This window comes from Neopsephotus bourkii, unplaced genomic scaffold (assembly GCF_033783945.1).
Source record: "Neopsephotus bourkii isolate Nb327-2 ecotype Australia unplaced genomic scaffold, CSIRO-AGI_Nbou_v1 NB_962, whole genome shotgun sequence".
Taxonomy (NCBI): Eukaryota; Metazoa; Chordata; class Aves; order Psittaciformes; family Psittacidae; genus Neopsephotus; species Neopsephotus bourkii.
This window is the reverse complement of record NW_026901456.1, coordinates 6,415,210-6,441,988: the sequence shown is the minus strand read 5'-3', so window position 1 is coordinate 6,441,988 and position 26,779 is coordinate 6,415,210. Positions and strand designations below refer to the sequence as shown.

At 44.1% G+C, this 26,779-nt stretch overlaps 1 long non-coding RNA gene across 1 annotated transcript; it reads left to right on the top strand.

The window, feature by feature from the left end:
- Positions 1-854: 854 nt before the first annotated feature.
- Positions 855-26,749, top strand: LOC133215304 (uncharacterized). Its single transcript, XR_009726370.1, has 3 exons — positions 855-1,133; positions 22,510-22,663; positions 26,439-26,749. It is a non-coding gene; the product is annotated as an uncharacterized LOC133215304 (long non-coding RNA).
- The last annotated feature ends 30 nt before the right edge of the window (positions 26,750-26,779 follow it).

The following is a 26,779-nucleotide window of genomic DNA, read 5'->3' as shown; positions in this document are numbered from 1 at the left end:
AAATAGGATACGAGAAGAAAGAAATGACAAGGTAGTGATGAGACAGAAAAGTTAATTTTGGAGGAAGGTCCAGCAGAAGTGAAGTCCGGACACCAGAGGACATGATTGAAAGCGTATATGAGCTGAGTTACCCAGATGGGTTTCTTTTCCCTTAACACCAGCAGTCACCAAGTGAGCTGCCCACACCAAGCTCCTCCTGCCAAGCATGGGGGGAAACAGGTACCTCCAGGCACCTGTTCATCCTACCAATCCTAGATGACTATCTATTGATTTTAAGGAGAGTCTGGGTTGCTGAGCTAAGAGCCTTGTTAGATGACGAAATGATTTAGGTGAGATAAATTCCATACAAAATCATATAGCACAGGAGGGAGGCAGCAGTTGAGATTAAGATCTGAATCTAATGTTGCTGGACTTCCTCGAACAAAAGGCACTTGGGATTGGACTCCAGAGGTGCAGGAGAAGAAGGGAAGGGGGAATGAATAAGGCCATATTTGATATAGACAGCAGTTAGTCATGTAATGCCCAGGGTTGTTTTGTGTAGGCAGGAGGATGATGGTCATCTGGAGAAGAAGGTTGCAACATCAGGAAGGAGGAGGTTTTTGGACCAAGAAAGGTGGAGTGGAGATAGCATCTTGACTAGTTAAACTGTAGGGATCAGCAGGGAGGCAGATGTGGGCTTTTGGGGAAGAAGAATCATAGAATCATATAATGGTTAGGGTTGAAAAGGACCTTATGATCATCTAGTTCCAATTCCTCTGCCATGGGCAGGGATGCCTCGCACTAGCCCATGTTGCCCAAAGCTCTGTCCAACCTGGCCTTGAACACTGCCAGGGATGGAGCATTTACCACTTTGAGCAATCCGTTCCAGTGCCTCAACACCCTCACAGTGGAGAACATTTTCCTTATACCTAACCTGAACTTCCTTTAAGTTTAAACATGTTACCCTTTGTCCTATCGCTACAGCCCCTGATGAAGAATCCAGCCTCAAGGCTTGGGGGTAGAAGTGCTGATGCAGAGGGTATTGGAAAACCTGAGTGAGAGGGAGGATGGAACAAAGTCCCAGCTGTGTTCTGGGGTGAGAAGAGATGTTGAGCTGGAGGGACACTGCTGGACAGGGCTTATTTCTTCCCCAGGTAGGACAAAGGTGGTTACAGGTGTCCTATAACAAAGGTCCTCTTCAGGACCTGGTAGTCTGGCAGCTCACACTCACTAACTGCATCCCAGAAACCACCTGATTCCTGAGCATGCATGAGAGGAATCCATTGAGAAGATTCACAAAGATTTACAAGAGGTTGAAAATTTATCAGTTTGTGGTCAAGAGTCTGGAATTATTTGTTCTGCCCACAAGTGAAACAAAACTGACCAAATACCTTCCCTCCTCATCATTGAGGACTGTGGGCTGGTGCACATGTTGAATCCTTCTTTCATCTGTGCCACCATCACTTCAGCTAATTTCTTACTCAAAGAGACAGGAATCCCCAGAGCTGCCTTTTGGGATGTATAACGAGGGTGGAAGGAACCATTAACAGCAAAACAGACCCCAAGAGGCAGGGGAAGCCCCCAGATCACTCACCCCTGCACTGCCATCAGAAGGTAAGTATTTTTAATACCCAGCCAATTACATTTAATTTATGTGGGTTTGGGATGGACCTCGCCAGAAAAGAGTTCAGCAGTTTTGAGGATGCTGGGGAAAGTATGTAAAAGACGAGGATTTAGACACAAATCACTTATATTATTGCAACTATTGATTATGTGGCAGTATTTCAGAATACGTATCATATAGTATATGGATAAAAACTCAGGGGTATGTTATGTATCCTTATGAATTAACCTTTTTTTATGAATGTGTAAATGATGCTTTGGTGACCAGAGATAGGTCTGAAGTTGTGGAACCCATAAGTGAATCCATAGAAATACTACAGTTTCAGAGGATCCTAGGGGTGTCTGCTTCACTTGCCTTAAGAAACCATAGCATCAAGTCCTAGAAGAATTGAACTAAGTGAAGCTACCTGTCTTAGTACCTTGGTGAATATATAAGCAAAGAAAGCTCTCCCACAGATACTGAAAGCCACAGACTGAGAGTTGCTGTGAGTAAGCTTCAGGATGCCTCCCTTTGCAAAGATGACATCATGCAAGTGGGATGGTTTGGTACAACTCCCACTAGTTAGTTCTTCATTAGCAGTCATTACACACCCGATAAAATCATCTTACAGTGCCTGTAGCAGGACGTGGACTTAAGTGTTACTGAACGGTGTAGGTTACATGGACACCCCTGTGTAGTGGAAGTTTTGTAGGCATGTGCTCTGGAAAAACGATGCAATCACTGTCCTCCCATTACTCGTAGGCAGCACTGATGGGATGTCAAATGTGATGAAGCCACAGTACCATTCGATATGTTGAAAAGGATGTTGTGGTGAGCAACACAGTCTAGTTTGCTACGTAATCATAGTTGTTAGACCTGGGGAGGTGGGCATGGACAAAACAAAGTTGCATGCAGTCTCAGGAAGATGCTTGCCTTGGAAATAAGAGTAAGGTCGAATTCAAGCATCTATAGAGGATGGTCCTTTCTTGGCATTGTGTCAACCTCCAGGGGCCCAAGTGAAGGCTCAGGATGTCATTGTGCCAGTGGTGGGGCTAGGGTTAGGGTTAGGGTTATCATGGATGAGGGTGGGGTAGCTGGTGTAATTTTTCCCAGCTAGTGTGAAAGATGTCTATACCTGGTGTTTGGTACCTGAATCCAGATGAGCTGGCCAGAAAGCAAATACCTAAAGCAACAGTTTTTTTTCTAAATAATATTTATGCATTTTGATTTGAGTTAGCAAATGGCCTTTGTGTTACTCTGAAGGTTACTGCAGTGACAGTGAATGATGAAGATACATCTGAGTCACCTATAAAATGTACCTCTGTGGCACACAGGGCTCCTAACCACTGGTTAAACCCCAAAATGGGAACTAACTTAAATGTTGAGTGCAGACTCCTAGCAGGTGCCAGTCTTTCAGTGGACAGATGATGCATCAAAACGGTGCCGTGAAGATACCAGGTCAAGCTTCTGCTCTTCAGTATGGTACATCCAGGACCAGATGCTACTGCTTGTTGAAGCAGCAGTCCCAGAGATGTGACCTTCTGAAATTACAGACTGGCCATTGACTTAGTCAAGCTCGGGACTGGACTTTGCATCTTCCTGCATTCCAGATGCAGTACGTGTGTGGCAGCTGCAGTTAAAAGTTGTTTCTACAGGTGCCAGCTACCCATGTTTTTTGCTTTGAAGGGTCTCAGCTTAGTCTTCAACATGTTGGATGGGATGCCAGGTACAACAAACTGTTGCGACTTCTCTTGGATCTTGCAAAATCGTATTTTTTTCTTCTTTCTTTTCTTTTTCCCTTTTTTCTTCCCTGTAGTGCTCAGGTCCCAGATATAGGAAGAAATTTCATATGTGTGTGTGTGTTTGTGAGGGGTGGGTTAAATATACAGTAGATTTTCTGGTCTTCATGAGGTCAGAGAAAACAGGGAAGTGCACACCCAGAAGGCCAGAAAAACAGAAGGCAAATAGAAGGAAAATTATGTTAATATGAGAATTAAAAGGTTCTTGAAAGAAGAAAAAATATTTTGATGTTCGAGCTTTCCAGTACATGATTTTTTTTTGTACGCTTGAAATTGACCATAATGGTCTTGTCTAATGTAAAATTGAGTGATATAGGCCTTTTCCAGTTGTTTTTCCTTCTGAGTGACGAGAAGCAGTTTCCAGTAAATGAACAGCAATCAACTGCTGAATCATCGCTGTTGAGCAGAGGTTTCAAAACCTGAGCCAGATAATTGTGTGAGTGCTGTTGGCACCATGTCCCTCCTCTCTGATTGACGGAGCCAACCTTGGGCTCACCTTACCCGGGCACGTGGTTTCCTTGGCTTCAGGCTTGCTCTGGCGAGTGAAGGCTGCCAGAGCCAGCCCCAGGAGGTCAGGATCGAGGGATCTGTAGGTATTTGTCAGCCCATTCGGTGAGGCAGTTCAGTTAATGTTCCCCTCACTTGGCAGCCTTTCCTTCCATATGCCAAAAATATTTACTCTAAAAAGAGAACTTCAGGCTGGGTCTGGTGCCTGCTGGCTCTGCAGTCAAAAAAAAAAACAGACCTTGATTTCAGTCGTGCGTTTCTAAAATGTGCAAATATGTGACTAACAGAGACATAATGATACCTAACACTAAAACACGTGCATTCAAGACTTTTCCTTTAGGCTTACCTGGTTTTGGACAAGACAGAGGATTCATCCTGCCTGACTCTTATACTGTAAGTGTCTCCAGCTCAGCTACTCACCCAGGCTCACTTCATAGGCAATGGAAGGAGACAATACTCTCCTGGAGCAAGGTACACCCCATCCTAATAGCAAGCACATAGAGCAGGGGAGCTGGCTGCAGAGGGGATTTATCTCCACACTGACTCACACCTGGTGGGCATCTAAAGTCTGGGGAGAGGAATCCCACCTTCAGCCACTAGGAAACAAGTCAACCTGACGATCTCTGTGGAAACCACAAGCTGGTGTGCAGTGTCCCTCTGAAGACCAAGGGAATGACAAAAGAGACTCCTGAGTTGTGTTCCTAGGACCTGTGCATGTCCTGCTTTGCCTTTGTCACCAGTGTGTGCCTGGAGTGGTCTGCTCACCAGCACTGTCACCGCATCATGCTGGACCACTTGCTAAGCAGCTCTTTGGTCATGGCTGTGAGCTTCTCCAATAGGTGTGAAATAGCCTTATGCTGCCAGAGCATTGTTAGTAGTGTCCTGAGGTGAGCAGGGATTAATGTTGTGTGCTTGGTTTGACGGATTAGCCAAACAACTTGTGCCAGCAGTGGTGAAAAATGAGTTGGAAATGGCATCAGAAAGCATCTGCCAAAGCTCTCTTGTCAGGCTTGGAGATAATGTTTTGCTGAACACAGGACCTACCTCCTTCTGTTGAAAGATAATTTTACTTTAGCAACACTGAAGCACATTTTTATGGGGGTCCCTTTTCCAGCATCATCAGTGGGGCGAACACTGTACCTGATTTCCTGGTTTTTGTTTGTCTTCAAGGTCTATAGTAGGAAGGTCAGAAATATGACTCAGGAAAAGAATTTTCTCTTAGAAAGTCTGCTTAAGTGGAATACCAAGATGTATTTGTTTATTCATTACAATGACTTGGTACTTTTATTCAACCGCCTTTAAAAGTTATGTTTTGTAAGCTGTTATCCACCCACAGGACCAGCACGATTGCTTTAGATCCAAATTGTAGCATGCTGTAGACACCTGTGACTAAGCAGCAGCTGGTTTTCATACCTAATTTTTCTGTGCATCTCCTGTAAAAGACCGAATGAAAAGGAAGAGAATTGATAAAAATGAGACACACTCTGTTACTTTGAATAGCTTGGATTCCTTGAGGTTTTGCCAGAAGTAATGTATGAACATAGAAATAAAGAAGAAAGTTGCAATAACTCAAGTTTAAAATGGTAAGATAAAATAGAGATTTCCAGTTGTGGTAGCAAGCAAGCAAAAAATAATAGTAGTTCCAACATAACGCTATGGACAGAGAAACCTAAAAAGCCAGGGAATATAGAAAGAAAAATTATGAGAGTAAGGATGACTCCAAAACTTACGGCTTAAGCAGAAATGCAAGTGATATAAATGCTTATGATACTGGGTGTATGAGAGAAGCATAATAAAGTGGCTTTGGCCACAGGGCAATGGGCTGGTCAGCACATGAGGGTTGCGCAGGACATGAAATGTCTAAGAGATGGCAGTAGTAGGAGAAACTCACCAAAACTTCTGTGAGTGATGGAGGGAGAGGCTCAACTGAGCACAGAATCATAGAATCATTTAGTTTGGCAGAGACCTTTAAGATCATCAAGTCCAATCATTAAGCTAACACTTCCAAATTCACCACTAAACCACTTCCATCAGTGTCACATCCACAAGGCTTTTAAATACGTCCAGGGGTGGTGACTCAATCAACCCTGACAGAATTTTAGATTTTAATAACTTTTCCTTGGAAATATTTTTTTTATGTTGTGGATTGGGGTGTTTTTCAAGCTCAGCTGTTTAATGTACAGGAAAAGTGGGCAAACTTCTTACTGCCAAATTAGGAACACCATTTACTCTTCACTGCTTATTTGGCAGAGGTGAAGCATGGATTAATAAATGGAGATACTTCTTCAGGCTGGCAAAATTCAGTGAGACTTATGTGTCAGGACAACATATCTAGATCTTTTACTGATCGCAGAAAGTTTGAATTCATTCAGTGTGAAAAACAACAGCAAACCAAACCCAAAACCAGAAAAACAAACAAACAAGAACCACCACCACCAACAAAAACCAAACCCAAGTTTTGGCAATATTGTGGTAAAGGCTAGAGGTAGTGAGATCACAGCTGTAGAGGTGTTGGTACCTTTCGCACATGGGAAGTGATGTCAATAGCAAAAGGAGGCGAGACAATGAGGTGGAAAAATGGGTGATGGAGATAAGTGAGGATTTAAAGCATGTGCTAGAGATGACCTCTGCCTTCAGTAATGACTTACGAACCAAACGTGTATGTTTAGACAGACATGACACCATGTACACTGATAGAGAAAAATACATATCTGTGAGGGGTGTTGTATGCAATTTCCATGAACTGTAGTAGCATCCTTACTCATGAACATCATTGGCGGATGAATAAAGTGATCTTAATGAGCAAAAAAAACAGCAGGCAGTTCACCGCGCCCTCAAAGGCATGTGGCTGCCTTGCCTCACAAGGGAGGAGCACCCTGGGATTGCAGTTTCCATTTCAGTGGCACGAGATCCATACTAAGTGGGAAAGGGCTGTGGGTTTGGCATGAAAGAGCATGTGCTAATGAGGCAAGGAAAGAAGCTGAGTGTCTCTGGGGGGTGTGTGTGTGGACCTCCCCCTTGCTGCAACAGAGAGTCAGTGAGGTCTGGGAGGTCTGGCACTCAGAGGCATGTGATCATGTAGGCTGGAAGGGACTTCTGAGGTCCTCTGGTCAACCTCCTCCCTGCCTTCTCCTGCTGGAGCAGGGCCCTGTAGTGTAATGTCAGGCTCAAAGAACGTGCAGACACTCTGTGTAGCAGAACTAGGGATAAACCCTGTGATGCCAGCTGTATTTGTCTGTCTCTTTTGAGCCACATTTAAGGGGAACATCCCCTCCCAAGACATCCCCAGCCAGCTGTGCTGGTTGCTCACCTCATTTCACTGCCACTAGCAGATTTGAGACCAGCACCCACCTCTGGCTGGTTCACCCAGGGCTGTCCCTGTTGACTGCCTTATTGCCTGCCCTCCTCTGTCTGTCCCTTTTGTGGCTGTTGGCCTGTGGGAAGGGGCTGGGGTCCTCCTACCCATCATTTCAGACCCACCTAAGGAGTAGGCTGGGAGGGACAGGGTCTCCATGTGTCATCTGGTTTCATTATATTATGGTGGTCTCTCTATGTGAGGTCCTCAGCACCCACCACAGGGGCTGATTGTCTTGGGTTCAGCAGTGGCAGTCATTTTTCTCCTCCTCAGTAGCTGGTGCAGTGCTGTGTTTTTGACTTTCAGCCTGGGATCACCACTGATAACACCAATGTTTTTAGTTGTTGCCCAGTGCTGTTTACTCTGGCCAAGGACTTTGTGAGTCTCATGCTCTGCCAGGGAGGAGGGGAAGCCAGAAGGAAGCAGAGAAAGAAAACCTGACCCAAACTAGCCAAAGGGGCCTACTGCCATACCACCCTGAAAACACTCAATCTCATCCCCTCTCCCCTTCCTCCTCCCTCCTCCCAGAGGGATAGGAAAGAGAATGGAAAGAATGTAACTCCCACGGGTTGAGATAAGGGCAGTCCAGTAACTGAGGTATAACACAAACCAGTGCTGCTACCACCAATATTAATAATGATAAGGGAAATAACAAGGGAAGAGAATACAACTGCTCACCACCTGCCAACAGATACCCAGCCCGACCGAGCAGTGATCTAGCCCTTCCAGGTAACTGCCTCCCTTTTATTTAGTGGGCATGATGTGCTGTGGTATGGAATACCCCTTTGGTTAGTTTGGGTCAGGTGTCCTGTCTCTGCTTCCTCCCAGCTTCCCCTCCTCCCTGGCAGAGCATGAGACTCACAAAGTCCTTGGTTAGGGTAAACGTTACTTAGCAACAACTAAAAACATCGGTGTTATCAGCTCTGTTCGCAGGCTGAAAGTCAAAACACAATGCTGCACCAGCTACTAAGAAGGAGAAAAATGGATGCTACTGCTGAACCCAGGACACTGGTGCACATCATCCTTCGGTGTCACCATCAGGCAGTCCCAGAAAGCTGTGACAGTGAGCTTGAAACTGGGGAAAGCTGCGGTTTTGTTTGTGAATGTTTGTTCCCTGAGCCTTTGGGTGAGTTCAGGCCACATAATCTGCACAGATACCCGAGAAACAGATTTGTTTTTCTTTTCCCTGTGCTCTTCTTTTGTTTTAAACAAAATCTTGCATTCTTCTGCTACCCCATAATTCTAAGACCTGGGGCTTCATGGTAGAAATTGTGGGTCTGGGAGCTCATGATAAGATCAAGCTGTTAAAATAAAGGCATTTCTACCTAATTTTCCACTCTAATCACTACAGAGCCCTTTCTAAGAAGTCTTTTTAAAAAAAACATGGTCTCCCTTGCCACCACAGAAATTCAGCCACATTTCTCTACTCATCTGGCAAACACTGTTTACATGTTCCAATGTTTTGAAAGGAATGGCAATTAACAAAGCTATTTATGATCCTAAGTAAATTAAAAAAATAAGCTATGTCATAACATATTTGTTGTATCAGCATCATCTGCTTAGACCAGATTTTTGAATAGCATTTGCTGGGAGTGTATTTTGTAAGATCTCCAAAAGATGTGGCGGTGCCGTCCAGCAGCACAGGAGACCTTCCTTTCCTGGTGCCCTGGCAATGGGCTGAGGCAATTCTGCCGCCTTCTGCATTAAATTACTTTAATCTGATCTGCCCACCCTTGTAAATGGCTCAAGTGCCTTTTCAGCCCTATCTGGATGGAGATAAACTGGTCGTGGGTGGAGCACTGGTAGGGAGAGCAAAGTTCCTCCCCTCCGTAGATGGCTGAAATGTATAATCTCTGGAAATTAAAGGCTCTAATTGCCTTGCAGAAAGCAGTGCACCCAGGAGCACTGCCCGCCACAGCACAGGGGTGGAGGAGAGCCAGCGGCGCCTCACCAGGGATTTCTCCTTACTGGGCTGTGGTCTGGGTGCCTGCACAAGGGCCAAGACTCAGGAAAAAAAGAGAGAACAACAGGGTTTGATAGGAAAATAGTGGAAATCACCTGGAAAAGGCAATGCAGTTTCCTTTTTTTAACTTTTATTCGGCACTTCCCCTTGCTAGAAGGCTGCAGCATCCAAGCTGATGGGAAAGGCACAGCTCTTGTGGTTTTCAACATTTGCTCACCTGAGCTGTGAACAAAAGGGTGGCACCTGAAATCTTCAGCAGCAAAAACTGATCTCTGCCTTGGCAGGCTAGCTGAAGAGCTGACATCCTCACACTCATTCCCATCCCAGTGCCTTCTTTAACGTTCTACAGGTCAAGGTGGCAGTGGATCCCAGGCCACCAAGACAGTCTTGAGGCTTTTCCTCTCAGGTCCTCTCTCAGTTGCATGCTTGTGGGAGGTAATGGGGGTTGTTGTTAGCTTATTTGTTATTGAAACTTTCATTTGTCATCACTTAGAATGTATTACTAAAGGCAAAAAGCACTTGCAAGCTGCTCAAGGTGGGCAAATTGTGGTGAGCTTTGTGGGAGACCTGAACCACCATTGAACCTGAAGTACAAACCTGCACTTTGATGGACTTTAGGAAGGTGGACCCATGCAGGCTGAGGATGGATACACAAACCAAACAGAGTCCCAACAAACTGCAGCAGTACTCACACAGAATGAATCCTAGTGTGGCTCTTATGCGAAGAATTGATTAATAAAAAAGGAAAGAAAACCCCAGCCCATGCAGGGTATAGCACAATCATGTCTTCGGTGTTTTGACCAGGACTGTGGGCATGCTGGTATGTTTATTCATCGACTGTCTATTCCTCAACAGCCATCCTCCAGCTGAGTGGCTCCAGCCCACCTGCTTCTCCCACCCCCCTGGACCAGATCACCAACATTCCAGCAATCTTCTCCTCCAACTTTTTAGCATCTATAAAGCATCACTTCTAGCAACCCAAAGGCAGGGCTTTGCTTTGAGTTCAGTGTTCCAGGTGCATGTGACCGAAGAGAAGAAAGGGGTTCCTACCTAGAAAAATCAGCGGAGGGGAAAGAAACCCTTCACACTGCAAAGCAAGCCTGAAAGGAAAGCATCACCCATGCAGTACTGTGGGTTGTAACTCACTGTGGCTGACCAAATGGGCAGGAGAGGCCAGACTCAGGGTGCTGGGCACTCGTGCACACTGCTCCCAGTAAAGGGAGATCCCCCAGGGCCTCCTGGAAGCACTAATGTTTCTCCCAGTTTAGGTGGTGGATTCGAAACTGACAACAAAAACGAGTGCTGGCTCCCTGAGTCTAGCGCAGGCACTGGCCAGTCAGTGCTGCTCACATGAAAGCTGTTTTGCAGGAAGCTGAAAATGCCAAGAATAACAGTGTTTGGGTAAACCTTTGTATTTGCTTACAGATGTGTGGGTGCTTTTAAAGCCTCAAGAAAATGCATATGGTCATTTTTTCATTAGAACCGAGCTTACAGTAGTCAGGATGAGAACTGCAACAAGATGACCTGGCTTTGTATTGTGCTGGACAAATAATTTGCTCCCTTCATTTCTAGCTGAGTCTGTGAAAAATGTAAACAAGCACCCAAAACATGAAACGTTTTGTGCATGGATATTTTCAACACTCACAGTCTTTCCTGTGTTCCTCCCAAGCCTCCCTTTAGTCCTTCTGGCAGGTCTTTTCTGATTTCACCCAAGCTTAGTTAAGAACGGGCTATTTTTCCCCTGGAGTAGCTGAAGCACAAAGGCCACTTGGCATTTTCTTCTTTTAAAAGGACACAATGTCCATTCTTAGAGTGCTGAAGAGTACTTGTTAAGCACTTGCTGGTTAGGGCTTTCCAAGAAAAAAAATATCACTTATGAGCTAAAATTAATCCTGGGAATTTTCAAACCAACAGGAACATCCTTGAGAAAGCCACAGCATAAACAGGGGGTGAGAAAACAAACATTGCTTTGAAAGCCACTGCTTGTGATGTTGCTCCTACAGAAGGAAACAGGCTCAGACTTTAATGGATCAAAGGAAACAAAGGACTGGCTAGGCTTCACTCACTGTGCCCAGCAAGCTGTATATGCTCACTAACAGCTAGGAATAGGCTATTTTTTCTTCCTACAAGTAAAAAGAATGCCTCAACCAACTATCATTTATAAACCATGGTATGTAACAGTTTCTGAATCAGAGGGCAGGTTCTTTGTTGCAGAAAACTGTTAGCAGGTGTTTTCATTGCATGGCAGGTTTAGTAAAATACTGTGGGACAGTGGACTGAAACTAATTCAAACTCGCATTTAACAGAGTTCTAGGAGCACAGAAAGTGCATGATGAAGGGACTGTGTTTGTTAAAAGAGCATCAAGCTAAGTTCTGTGCACTGTAGTGCTGCTCATCTTCCCAGTTTTTTTATTTGAATACAAAGACATAACTGTATTGTAGTAGTATGGCACATGTAACATAGAATCACTTAAGAAAAAAATGGTAGTTTACAAATGTTACAGCTCCATGTGCTGCATAAGTTTGAATAACTTTTTTTCTGTAATTAAAGAGCATTACCATAAATACATTGGGGTTTTCCATATGCCTGGGTCTAATTCAGTGCATGGCATGGTTGGTGGTCTTAAAAGATTCAAAGCTGATCTTTAAGACTGAAGTCCAATTGTAATATTAATTTTACAACTAACACAGTCAAAACATCAACTGCTGCTAAGCATGGTTGCACAAGCTCAAATTAAAGCGCACTCTAATTTACCCACAGCTATGCAATATATCATGTTTTATACTGGTTATCATCAACTACCCAGTTTGTCCAAGACTTCAGATGTTATTACTTCAAGGAGGGGTTGCAGTGCTCCGTGCCAAAATTGCCAGTTGCACTTGGTTGAGACAACCATTAAACTCCTGCAGACTGAAGCCAATTTCATTATGAATCATGGATTTTGTGGATTACCACATGCTTACTTAAAAGGACAAATAGCTTTGCTACTACAGGAATAACAGTCTCGGTGAGATCAAAAGCAAGAAGGAAAAAAACCTGCCTCCAGTCATGAAGAACGCTCAAAGCAAGTAGTGGCACAAGGATTATATATTACCCATGCACGCAGAGCAAAGCAATCTGTCATTAAATGTTCCCAGGAAGGCAGCTGAGGAGTGCTGGCAAACTCTTTTAGACAGTGGAGATCTAGAGGCCAGCATTTTTATTTTTCAAATGGGTGCTTTTGTTAAGCTCCTTCCTGCAGCTGAAAGATGTCAGGCTTGCCTTGGACTTTTATGAACACGTTTGAAAATCAGGTCCAGGGCTGATGATCTGGAGCTTGAGGAGTTAGGAACTCAGCATTGGATAGGAGCAGAAAGAGATGGCTGGAGTTCTGCTCTGGTTAACATCTTTGAAAATCTACATACTTACCAGTACTTACTTACCCTATTTTAGACGTACAAGTCCTGTTCCGAACTGCAGTTACTGAAATGCTGCATATAGCCTACCCCTGTGTATGCAGGAGAAGAAACTGAAGAAACAGCTATTTTGACCTAATAGCAGTATACCCTGCACGAAAACCTCTCTGATGTGTTTGCAAGAGCCAGCTTCCTTTAAGAAAACAGTATTTGTATGGCACATTGTCCCTTATGCGCTACACACTCGGCTGCAGGGATAGCTCTTCCTGGCTGCAGAGTCTCCAGGAGCAATGCAGCAGTCTCAGGCAGCAGCTATTTTTCTTTCAAGGATCTATTTTTAAAAGATTAAAAAAAAAATTAAAATCAAAGAGCAAAATAAGCATGGCAATTGAGCCACAGGTTACTTGAAAGCATTCTTCAACTGCAGTAGGCTTCTCACCAGCCTCTTGAGCTACATGTGCTGAAGAACAGACCCCGACAAGTGAGATGTGACTTCAGCCCAGAGTGCCAGCCCCTTTCTTTGGACTATATGTGTCAGCTGTCTCCATGGGCTTTGCATAGCTCCTCTGAGAGCTTTGTTTCCTACCCTCATGAGCTGCCAGGCATCTGGCTGGCCATTGTTATTCACATGTGTGTACAGAGACAGTCTTTCAGGAGTTTTAGGTGATGGGCTCATGCTACACTGTGACCTGAGGGAGGGAAGCAGCATAGGGCTTGGTACTGTAGTCATAGGCTGTGGAATAAGTGTGTAGCATAACTGTTTGGGATTTTTCATTCTAGCTTTGTTTCATGGCAGACACATTTGTTTTCATTGACCCTGACCAAATCTGTGCTCAGCAAATGAAAATGCTGTGGACTTTAAAGCATCACTCATTTTCAGGATGAAGCAAATGTTTTTTACATGGGAGCTGGAGCTCCCCTCTGCCAAAGACATGGAGAAGGAAACATGGGATGTTGTAGTTCAGAGTTGTGAGGAGAGAGAACCAAACTGTTCCCATGCCACTGGCATGGTCGGGGAGGCCCCATGCATCTCAAATCATGGATGCTTCAAGAGGTAACGCCCTCAAGCTGTGCCAGGGGCGGTTTAGACTGGATATTAGGAAAAATGTCTTCACCAAGAAGATGGTCAGGCATTGGAACAGGCTGCCCAGGGAAGCATTGGAATCACCACCCCTGGAAGTGTTTAAAAGCCATGCAGATGAGGCCCTCAGTGACATGGTTTAGTGGTGGACTCAGCAGTCCTGGGGTGAAGGTTGGTTTTTATGATCTTAAATGTCTTTTCCAACCTAGTTATACTGAGAGAATCGTCCCTATGATTCTGACTCTAGTCCCAGGGATGTGGCTGTGTCTGAGATATGAATCTAATAGGAGCTGCATGAGGAAGAGCTGCCAGGTAACTGAGGAATAATGCTACGTTGTGTGAAGCTAGCCTTTGGTTGACCACCTCAGGTCTCCACAGTGAACAACCTGAGCCAGCTGCAGGAAGATTTAACTCCTTTCCATTTCAGTGCCTTCCTACCCACAGATAAGGGTTCGATGATCCTGTTGCATCTGTTTTGCATAGCTCTGTCTTGGATTTTATACACGTAAATTGTTTGGTCAGCTGAAAATACTGTGTTGCATCTCATAGAGAACACTTTCCTTTCGCAATGTGTAAAGAGCAGTGAGCGTTTACATAGGCCTCCATGGGAGTGAGTGAATCACAGGAGATAAATGAATGAAATGACACAGCCCATATGACTTGGTGCACTCCCATGACAAGGGCAGAGCATGTTAGGTCACAGTTTCACCTCCTTCAGATCCAGAAAAGGTGTAGATGGTACTTCTCCTGTATACTTTGGCATGGCCAGCAGGATCATAGTTAGTTTCCTTTGCAACTTTTCAGTTTTCTTTGCAACTTTTCAGTTTTCTTTGCAATATGTGACAGGGCATTTCTTCCTCAGAAAAACCCTTCTACATGCAGCACTGGGATGGTGCAATGTAACACTTAGTGATCTGTCAGTATTGCACCATCAGTATGAACAGTACAAAATGCACCAAAGAGAAGCTTTCAGGCCTTGCTAGCAAGCTCTTAGCTTGTCCTCCCTAGCTGCAGCAGACCAAGTGTAGGACAGCCACCCTCACTTGGACTGCATCATTGCTTCAAGGCAAATAAACCTAGACAGAGAGCTAGGGGTGGGGGGGAGGTGTGTGAATCTGAGCAGCTGTACAGCCAAATAGGGCTTGGAGCTGAGATGGTTTATGGCTCACCACCTTAGGGCACGGCTATCATCCCTTGTGTCTGGGCTTCTTACATGCAGTACTAGTGAGCATTATGGTGCTAAGTTGAATGCAAACCCCTTTGGGCTGTGCTCCCAAATGACTGCTCCCCATCTGCCCACTTCTACAGTCACTTTCTGTTGCCTCTGGCCACCCCTGAGCCTGCCCCAGCCCTCCCATGACCTTGGGGCACCTCTGCCCTCCATCCGGAATGGAAATTAACGTAATTCCCTGCTAGGGTGAGCTGCACAGGCAGCTCCTTGCTTTTTGCTTTATATGGGCTCAGCCAGGACAGCCCTGCTTGCTTGAGTAGTTTGCGGCTGAAAGGACAAAGTTCCTCCTGCAGGTGATATGGCTCACCTGGCAGCCCTGAACTCTTGTTCAGAGCACACCACCTACTCTGCCGGGCAGCCAGCCCGAGATGCACCCCAAGGAGCCCACCCCACCAGGATGAAAGAAATCAGCTTTCTGCTGCCATGGAGCTTCTATGGGTTGCAGGGCTTTATTCCCCACCCCCCCCCGCCCCCTCCACCCCCGCCGGCACCCCCTTTCTCTTCCTCGTTAAAGCAGTATAATTTTACTGCCAGATTTCATTCTTTTTTTCCCTCTGCCAGAAACCTGTCCACATCCTTCCCAGCTGTATTTAAAACCTTCAACCTGTAAACAAACATCGAGAAAAGCTGAAGCTCTAATGATAGCTGTTAATGCTTGATTACAAAGCATCCACCAGGCAACACGCAGGTGCTGACAGCAGCTAAATGCCAGCTTGGGTGGCCTTTGCACTGCTTTCCAGGGTGTTCTCAACACCTTACCAGTATTAACGTGTTGCTATGCTGCTGTGCTTGACCTGGAAGTCCCAGCATAAGCAGCAGGAGACCATGCAGCTCAGGTACAGCACTACCTCTGCCCAGCCTATCTTTGCCCAAATCCTGCCTTTTAGGACACGGGGCAGGGTGGCCATCCCTAGACTCTCTCTGCACCTGCTTCCACACCTTGGTCCTCCCAGGCGTATACGGAGGGACAGTGAGGAAGGGAGTTCAAAGGGGCAGTGAGCCAGCTGCACCCAACTAGCTGGAGATAAGAGCCCAGACAGTGATAGTGTTATGATTCAGGTGATGAATGAGGGCTGCTCCCTCTTGGACTGCTGAAACCTTTGCTCCTTCAGACAGAGAAATGGAAAGCTGGCATGCTTTGTGCACCCAACTGCCCTCAAACACTCTGAGGACAAGGCTGCTCCCTGTCCTGAATTTACTCACAGGTCAGGACCTCAGGTGCCAAGCTCCACTTCTAAGGCAACTCATAACATGGATTTATGAAAGCCAAGGAGTATTATAAAAGCTGACACACCCTTGCTGTATTGTATGCATCTACAAGTAGGTGTTGTTTAAGTAATTGCTGCCTCGTAAAGGGATGTGGCTCCAGCTGCCGTCCTCTGCATGTCCCCTGCTACCCTTGGCATGGGTGCTATCGCCATGGGCTTCTTAAGTTGCTCACCCTGTGAGCATTTCCTTGGTGTAGTCAGCAACAGAAATTGCTCTCCTTTACCACCCGTGTGCCTGCATCACATGACTGATAAGGAGCTAGTTCTGACTGAGGAGACCACAAATAGGCTCAACCGGGTTTTGACGTAAGGCTGGGTTTGAATGGGTTGCAGAATCCTGAGTCAATGGAAGGCAAACAGTTCTACAGTGAATGAACAGTATCTAACTGTACTCCTCAAACCAAAACACACTTAGTCACCTTTTCTTTGTTGTGTTGGAAAATGTGCTGTGGGGAGGGTAGCTCAGCTGGAGTGACCTGGTGGTGTGAATCCTCTTTGCAAATCCTGGCCAGTCCCAGCCATCGCCAGGGAAGGCTCAGCTGCTGCTGGCATAAGATCAGCCTCCAAAACTGGAGGCAAAGGTTTATTAGGCTGCCCTGGTACCCTCATTCTTGCTGACCTCTTTTTGGTGCATGATCTGTGGGTGTTATCAAAGGAGATGCTCAGAGGGCAGAAATCCCATCCTGGGAACTGGCAAAAAGGGCTTCCAGTGGGAAACTGAAGTCTTCTCCAGTTTTGCACCCCTCCATCCTGTTTGCTGGTGAGGCAGGAGAGGCATAACTGCAGAGTGGAGCAGCTGGAGCTAACCCTGATGGCCAAGCATGCAGACTGGCTCTGGGGCCATCAGGGCAGCAGGAGAGGGGATACCACCATTACTACCCAGGGCATCAGCCCTCAGCCACATCACCTGTCAGCAGTGGGTAGCTTCAGGAGGTCAGTGCTGGGCATCTTCCTTGCAGGCTCCTGCCACCCCTCCCCCATTGCAAATTTAAGCATACTTCTGGACATTATAAACAGCCTGTAACAAGTTTTGTCAGGCTTTAACGACCTTCCGGGGCTTAGCTGAGCCGATAGGCTGGCAACGATGCAGTGCCTCTCCTTACACACACACGCGAACACTGCTTCTGCAGGTTATGTTTCAAGTCTCCAGGGAACGCTGATTAGGAGTGATGCTATTCTTAGAGGGCAAGGAACAGGCTTCGCATGCTCCAGAAAGGCTGTAGCTTGCAAAGGCTTGTCCCTCCATCCCCACTTTCAAGTAAGTTAAGGGCTGATTTAACTGTCAAAGATAATTACTGGATTGAGCTTGCTTTTCCCAGAAAGATAATATTCTCTCAAAATCAGCCTTTTCTGAAAACACTTAGCAGACAATAAATGGTTATTGGCAATATTAAGTCCTGAACATTGTTTATCAGCAGCGGTGCTGCAGGACACAAGAGCAACAAGGTTTCAAATTCCATGGCAAGGACATGGGCTATGTTTCTCATGCCAACCCCAGGTTCATATGGAGAACACACATGGGCCCAAATTCCACTCAAGGCAGGGCTGCACGAGGCTGCCCTCTGCTCCCCCGTGGCATGGCAGCTGCTAGATCCCAGGGTGCCTTCCTTTGCGATCACTTTCCAAAGGAGCTTGCCCAACTTCATTGTTTCCTCCATGTCCTTTTTTGAAGGATAGGATTAGAATCATCAAATTGTTGCAGAATGACCAATTTTTGGAAAAAGAAAGGTCTTGAGCTTTTGCTTGTAATTTGGAAGAAAACATCATTCCCAAGGCTGAAATCCCACACAGTATGGGGCAAATTTATGTCAAATGTAAACCTACATACTGTTGTAGAGGTGTTCATGTTGTGTTTTGTGCATGACTTTTTAGATTCTAGACTAGCCTCATCTCAGTGGAAGGGACCTACAATGACCACCTGCCTGACCACTTCAGGGCTGACTAAACGTTAAAGCATGTTATTAAGGGTGTGGGGCATTGGTCACCTCTATAGGGTTCCAGTGTTTTACCACCCTCTTAGTAAAGAAATCATTCCTGTATGTCAAGTCTGAACCTCACCTAATGCAGCTTTGGATAGGAGACATTCATTCACAGGTGAGTATACGTCTCTTCCACCAAAACCTCATCATATTTCTTCTCCCAGATTATTTCAGGCTGATCTATTTCATATACATTTTTGTGTGTGTGCTTTTAGTCATACATATGATGTTCTTCAGGTACATCCTGAATTTCAAAGGGCCTTCTCAGGTGTGTGAATACTGGCTTTGTCCAAACATGATGGTTTATGGGACTGGCATCCTTTGGAAGTTTTGTGCTGTCACTTCAGAAATAGAACAGACTTCTGCAAAAAGTCCTCTCAGACTTCTTTTGCTAACCCAGAGAACTCACTGAAGTTCGTAAATAAAGTCGTTTCTAGAAATCTTTGCGTAAGTCTACATTTGCATCACATGTGCTATTTCTGACTTTGGTTTATGAAAGAGAAGCATGGTCTAAAAGTCTTGATTTGGCATCCTAATGTAATTTAAAAGAGCTGATAATGTTTTATTTCAAATAAAATGCAAATATGGTCAGACATAAATATAGAAGATGTGCATATATATACATACACACACTATATATCTTCTTTTGTTATTAAGGCTATTAGGCAGGCTTATTAATGTTGATAAAGATTCAGTCGTTCTGTATAGTCACTCCTACACCCTTCTACAATGCCTAAATGAAAAAAGTCTGATTTCAATTACAAGAAAACCCCCCAAAGGCAGGAAGAAGTTATCCTGTTTACTGTAGGTCCTTGTAGGCTGGTTGGATTTCAGTGCCAAATTACTTTTTTCTATAGCTAACATGGAAATATATTTTTTTTTTGGCAATGTGTTGAGTGAAACTTTGGCTTTGCATGGGGAATTAACTGTGCAAACTCAGTTGCCATAAGTGTTCATCTCAGCTGCTCTTCTCTCTGCAAGACAGCAGACTGCTCTGTGTTTGACACTAGCACCATGTGGATGGAAGAACTGAACTCACTTCTAAGCCTATTTTAACAAAGAAACAACGTAGACTAAATCTATACTGGCAAATTAAACATGACCAGGAATGCTGTCAAGCACTGATGCCAGAAGACACAGACCAGTCCGTGTCTGAACTGGTAACCTGGCTCACCATCTAAAACAAGGTGGCTTTGTGCAAGGCAGCTTTTGGGAATGGTCCCTGCAATGTTCTAACTACCAAATCATGCCCCAGAGTTATTTAGGGATAGTGCTAGCAACAATACCAGGAAGCATCTCTATAGTTTACCAACCTAAATGACTGTGTTGCAGGGCCTGGCAATGCTTAAGGGCTTTGTCATAATATTGTACCTTCTGACCAGTACATGGCTTAAATCTTCAGCTGATGGGCAGTATATGGAGAATTTAAGTCAATTTTCCAAAGCCAACACAAGAATACCATCACATCAGAAAATCTATATATGGCTAGACAGTGAGTTTTGCTCATACATCTGAAAAGCTGAAACCCAGAGAGTTCATACAGTTTATGTGAAAGACAAGTTGTTGTTAGTACATATCTTCATGATCTGCACTGAGGATGATAAGCTTTCAGTGTTCTCACTGCAGCATGAATACTTGGCATTACTTGGAGCCCCCTTACGAAACAACACATTTTTCCTGACCTCTGCAAAAAGTTGCTAGCCTGTGTTAGCCACTTCCTTACAGCCATTATATCCCCAGAAACTCATCTCCATGATGTGTTTGTTGAATGAGTACAAAAGAGACCCTAAAAATTAAGGGAATGTGTTTCTTATTCACTCCTCTATCATACTGCTGCATACTCATAAACCAAGAGGTCAAAAAAAAAAGAAAAAAGACTAATTTGGGTGTACATATGTCTAAGAAAGAAGAATGTAGTGCAGATGGCAGCACATACTCTCTTCAGCCCTGCAGGGAGTAAGCGACTGAAGGGAAGCTAGCGTGGGCAGAGGAACAAATGCATCCAAACTTGCCTTTATTGCATTTGGGCAGGAAACAGTCTACTTCTGCTCTATCAAAACAGTAAGGTCCAAAGACAGTTTTCAGAATGAGTACCGGGAGAACTTCCTTCCAACCCTGAATAGTTTATAAGTAAAGTTTATTATTATTCCCAAATGCTATTATTTGAAATGGTAGGAAGAGAACATGTACTAAGCAGTCTGTGGACCTCCAGTCCTGTTCCTATTGGCAAGCCAGAGATGATGCACTTAAAAATCTGTCCCTGAACTGCTTTCTGGATTGCTTTGGCACCAAGACAATTCAACTGGGAAAGTCAAGATTTTTACTGAATAGCTTTATAGCAAGCTGCTGGAATCACTTAGCAGTCAAAAAGCTTGCTTCAGTTATCAGACTCTATAGTTTAATGGGCATCATCAGAAAAGCAAAGCAGAAATTAAACAAAAGCAAAATAGGATGCCCTGACCAGAAATTCAACTCTGCCCTGTAACAGTTTGGTATTATATATACAGCTAACTTCTGCAGTTAAACTGCATTCCACATTTTACCTCTAACTCATATGTCAACACAATTTACTAAGCATTAAATGTAGGAACACTTCTCACTTCTGCGTGGGTCTGTGAAAGTAAAGTGAAGTTTGCAAGGGAAAAAATCTGCCTCTTGTTCTCTAAACTTTATTACTTTTACAGATATTTTTTTTTTTTTTTGTGCTGTGTAAGATTTTTGTACTTCTAAAGTAATCACTTGATAAAAAAGACCCCAATACCATTTGCTTTCTAAAACCATGCATTTCTAACTATAAGGTCACATCACGCTATATGGAAGCAACTCCTAGTAACATCAATTCATGCAAATTGCATGCAGAAAAAATCAGAAAGCATTAGCTCCCCCTTGCCTGCGCTCCACACAGCTTGACATTTGTCAATGTTGGTTTTTTTTTTGACTGAGAACTTCTTCTCTTAGGCAGTGTTGGAAGAGTTTCAGCTTTGTCCTCCACTGTGCCCACACAACGCCTCTTTGGAGGTGCATGGAGGAAAGAGGAAGGAGCTCTTTGAGGGGCAGAGAGGCTGATCCATCTGGGATGGATTCTATAGCCTGACACTAGCTAAATCAAGTGTCCAGTGACCCTTTTGGGAAGCAGCCTTTCAGGTAGTTGTTTCTGAAAGGTTTTAGAGACTCTTGTTTTCATTTCAATGACAAAAGTGTTTGTGGTATTTTTATGACCTTGGTTTCTGATCACTGGCTGACACCTCAGATGTTCTTGGCTTCCACCTAAGCTGGCTACCTGAGTGATGAGTCACAACCTACTTTCACCTGAGGGCAGCATTCAAAAAAAGTCCCTTGTGTGTTGGTGGTTTGATTTTTATTCATTCTCAGATATCACAGTGAGAAAGGAGTTCTCACTGAGTTATACCACAGAAAGTCACTGTAATCCTCTACAAGCTGAACACTGTGCCTTGTGGGTGTTAAAGAAGATTAGTACTCACTATGAGGGACAGTGAGACAGGGAAGAGGTTTATTTCCTAAAGACTTTTTGTATGGTTTTGTTTTGTTGTTTTTTTTTTTTCCTCTTGACACACTTAAAGTTAGTTCAAACCGTTTGTGAGAGGCTGCTTTCCTTGAGACATCATATTTATGGCCCAGCTCACAGGCAGTTAGTTTGCCTGCTGTTTCATAGTTAAATACTCATGTTTCACAACGTTTTAACTCATAGAGCTTGAAATGACTGGTAATTTGTCTTCAACAGTATTTCAGTCAAGTTCCCCTCTCTGGACAATCCAGATCTGCAGCCAAGAGAAAAGCACAGAAGTGCCCCCCTCAAATAGTGGTAGCAATTTTCTGTGATAAAGCTCTGTAATGAGATTCAGTGCACAGTCAAATCTGTCTTTGCTTTGCTCTGTAGGAAGTGTTTGTGACTTGGTAATCTGTTTGATTGGTGATCCTTAACTGAAATGAAACAGACCATGCAATCCCCAAGCTTGCTGTTTTTATTTCCTTGTCCTCTCAATTTTGCATTGGGAGAACACGACTTTGCCACTGCAAGAGCTCATGACGTGTGTCGTGTGCTGCCCTGACAGATACATCTGTAATAAATGTGTGTCTAATCTTCGTAACAACAGCTGAGTACAATTTATCCTGTATCATGAGGGATTTGTCACCCTTTTGGATCCCTGGCCAGCAGGGGTCTGTGAATGATGAATCGCAGTGGCTGTCTATGCCCGATTCAGACAAACACATTGACACACACCCTTGTTTTCTGAGAAAAGCAGATTTTTATAGGACACAGAATCATATTACCTTGCTGTATCCTTCAGTCTTGTGATAGAAATAATCCAGCACCCTTTTGCTAAAGGGTTCAGATTCAAAGTGCAGCGCAGATACTCCCGCTGCATGTTTTACTGCCCCAGGCTTGGGAAACTGGTGCAAGAATGAAACCGCAGAGTGCTTCTGCATTTGTGTTGTGGCTTCTGGCTGCTTAGCCCTGTTCAGATGGATCCAAGCTGAAGGTATGAGCAACTGTGCTCATCTGTAAGTTTCATCTTTGCTGGTATTTCTCCTCTTCTCCCCATTATCAGAAAAAAGAGGGCTTGATCTTTGATTAGGTATCTTAATTGTCTTCGTATTTCCTGTCCAGGTGAGGCTGGTCTTGAATTGGACAATGGTGCAGATACGCACGTGTCTAGACCAGGCAATCTGCCTGCTACTTACAGCACCTGCAGCCCCAATCCCTCAAGCACCTAGCAAGTGAATAATTCACTGGGGTGATACGGAGATGGGGAACTGGATAAGGGGGTTTCTGCACCTCAGATCCTTCGGTGCAGCTCTGAGGCCATGAGTGGCACCACTGCTCACACAGCAACTGCATCCACCTTGAGGTCACACGGATACCTGCTTGCCACCAAGTGCTGACTTTGCCTTCTGCAGGTGTGGGAAACCCGATTTTGTTTTATAACCAATGGCTTTCATTATCCCACTTACAGTTTTGTCCACATTAAATTGCTGTCTGCTACAAGTGTTAGCCATGTGGTTTGGTTCTAAGCATACAGCTTAGATCGTGCACCAGGCTCCTAGTCTCTAGCTGTTCTACTCCACTGCGTCCAGGGTGTGGAAGTTGAACTAATGCACCTGTGGTCTCATACTGGCATAGTGTCAAGAGCACTCCCATGTCCACTGGTTCTGCTATAGTTATAATTGTGTGATACACACCCAGCACAGAGAAATACAATGCTGCAGGCATAGTTAGGCAGTCTCAAAATTGCACCTATTAAGGGTGAGTCTGAACAGGAAACTGAAGAGTACAACCACTTCCAGAAAGAAAACCTGCCCCTTTTCTTGAAATGTCATTCTTTTCAAAGCATGGAAAGAATGAGGGTTAAACAGAGATGTCTCTTTAATGACACGTCAAATGATCTTGAGCAACACCAAGAAACTGCCTGCATGTTTGAGCATTACTCTGAATGTTTGGTAAGAACAGTTTATAGAAGGTCTTTCCAGGCATTTGCACAAACAGAGCTCCATTAAACTGCATACCAAACTGAAGCCTCCATTTGCTGAGCAAAAAAATGGGAATTTAGAGGCATCCAAGGAGCTGTGATGGGTTGGAGAGAGAACAACAAAAAAAGAAAGGATGAGGAGGTATTTTTTCCTCACTTTCTATTGCTCCTGAACTACAAGCTCCTGTTGAAGGGTTGTAGGTTGTATCACTGTCACCCCATAAAAGGCTAGAGCTTAGAGACAGTCACAGTGCAAGCTGGAGATATGGAAATTTCCTGCTGAAAGTGCTCATGGAGTCAACCTGATCACAGAGTCTGATCTCAGATGTCTCACGTCATCTCTTGGATTTCCTTGAACTGACTTTTCCTTGAACTGATTCTCATCTGAACCTGAGCACATCAGCTGAAAAACCCCTTTCCTGTCTTGATGATGACATTTCTAGAGATGAAAAATCCAGTACACAACATTAAATAATATTTCCATTGGTTAATTCCCTCCACTATGAAAAATGTGTTTATTTTCCACAGACCACTCAGATCTGACTTTAATTTTAAGACACTGAGTTTTATCGTATTTTCATCAGCTATGCTATCATCATAGTTGTATTGTCCAGGGACACATTTTTAAGCCTAAGGCTCTGCCTTTGTGTTAAGGCTGAGTGCTTGAACTTCTTCAAAGGAAATACCTGCTTTACTGTAAAAGTTTTAGGTATTCTTTTTCTTACCTGATATCACAGTTCTACTGTAAAGTATTCCCTAGAAAGCTGAACAGAACTGATACACTTTTCTGCAATTACTATGCTTGTTTGCTGTACCAAAAGCTGTACCTACATCTGCCAAGGCTGCTGTGCATGCAAGTGTAACAGCATTCCCACTGGTCCCAGCTGAGGGCTTAGCCATGATCTGTAGCCATGGTGGTCCACAGATTACAAAAGGGTAGCTAGCATCTACCACCTTCTCTTCACTGCATTTGGTCATGGGTAGTGTTCACGTCAGGACCCGCAAACTCAGAAGTATTCTCCAAACCACCTCTCCTTTAAATGTAGCCACTGCACTTAGGGATCCAAGTGGAATCCAGGACACCATTGTGCTTCATGCTAAACACAGATGCTAACCATGGCCAGCGATAAACCAAGGAGACAAGAGATGTCAGCATTGTTAATATGGCAGGTGATGGTATCACTGCAGCAACCAGGACACAACATGAGCTGGACCTTTCTCCAGCTGTTTGGCAGATGACACAGTGGAGGAAAGCCTTACTGTGGGACACAGGATGAGGTAGAAGAGAAATGTGTGAATGTTATGGGAAGTTAATCCTGTGCACACAGGAAGTGAGGTGTTGAGGAAAATGTGTTTCAAGCTTCAGTGTCATAGTAATGCGGTTAGGTACAGAGGTGTGACCACAGGCAGGGTACGTGCTCTGAGCTGTAGGTCAGCATGTTCTCAGCCTCAGGACCCTGGAGGCTGCTGTACCGCAACTCTAGCATATGCAGTGTTTACCCCCTTGGTACAGACATGTGTCATCAGCTCTGGAGGTCTCTGCATAGTCCCGGGTAAGATGTTTGCTGTAGCTGTTATACATCTTCAGACCTGGCTTCCAACATCTTCCTAAGGAGAAGTCAGTTTCACAAATATTTCCAAGTAGTAGCAGTGTTTGGTCAGGGCATGTTTCATTTCAGGAATGGGATATGTTTTTCGAGATGATAAAACTTCCAAAACCTGGAAAACACTTAAAATGTCTGTAGTTGTGAATCTGCCCTTGTCTTTGCATCCAAATACAGGTGGTTTTCCTGTTGGCAATGCTTTGTGTATTGTCATTGAAGTAATGGATAAAAATTGGTTTTCTTCATGATTCCACCTTAAGTTTCAAATATGACAAAACCAGTAATAAAATAATCACAAACCTAATTCACAAGGCTAAAAAGTAGAGTTAGTGCTCTCCAGATCTAAGAAGAAGAAACAATTAGAATGCTTCTGCTAGTCATCTGTTGAAATTTTCTTGTGAATTGCTACACAGTTGCTTGTTTTCTTTTAAATAAGCAAACAACCAAAGAACAGACTACTTCCCTAAATTAGTTTATCGGTGTTTGTTTGTCTTTCTCCATAGAAATTCAGGCCTTGTCCAGACTTGGAGTCTGTAACAATGACTGGCACGGTATTGTGAGAATTGAGAAAGATGAATACAGCCGAGGAACAGATATACTGTCAAGACTTTCATTGGGTTGAACTACATTGCCTTGGTTTCATTTGTCTTTTCCATAAATATGAAAGCCAATCTGCATTAGAACTGTAAACATGATGATGTAAGTAGTTTTTTTCCATAAATATGTCATATTAAAATGTAAGGCTTAAACTGCCTTGTACACTGCATGCACAAAAACCCCATCTCCAGCAAGGGAAGTATCTACAACTCCTTATCTTTTCATGTGCTCCTAGGTAACTAAAAAGAAAGGATGATAAAGATCTAATATTTTGTTTAAAACACTAGAATTAAAACTACTTTGTTCTGGTGTCTTTTCTCCCACCCCCAATTACACAATTTACTTCTGATCAGATTAAACCTTTCATTCATTAAGTATGTGATGTTCTGTTTTCAGTTCTCATTTTAGGCAAAACTGAGGAGGGAAAAAAGCGTAGAAATGAAGAAGCAGATCTTTCAGTAGAACATTTTGAAATGTAAGTCTCAACTTTTATCCCCTACTTTTTCTTTTTTTCCAGCTGAAGCAGTGATCAGTCTGGCACAAGAGCGAATCATCTCAACTGGCTTGTACAATACATTTTTTGGCAGATGAAAATAATCAGCTAAGGAAGGTCTTCAGCTCAAAAAGCATCTTCCCTGAGAGAGCTAGCAGGGAGTGGCTGCGTTTAAAACCACCTAAACTTCATAGCCTGCTACTGCAGGTAAGAAGCCAGAGAAAGTAAACTGAGAACAATTAAAAAACTCGAAATGTTGTAAGCGACTTCTACTTGTGGTGTGGTTGCATCTCTAGCAATGTTTTCCATATGCTGACACACATGGTTGCTCAAGAGCTCAGCACTTGTTCCTGACGTGCAGGCCTGCAGAGCCAAAATAGTAGGGACATTTACAATACAATGATGTAACTTTCTCCCACATTTTGTAAATGTGGT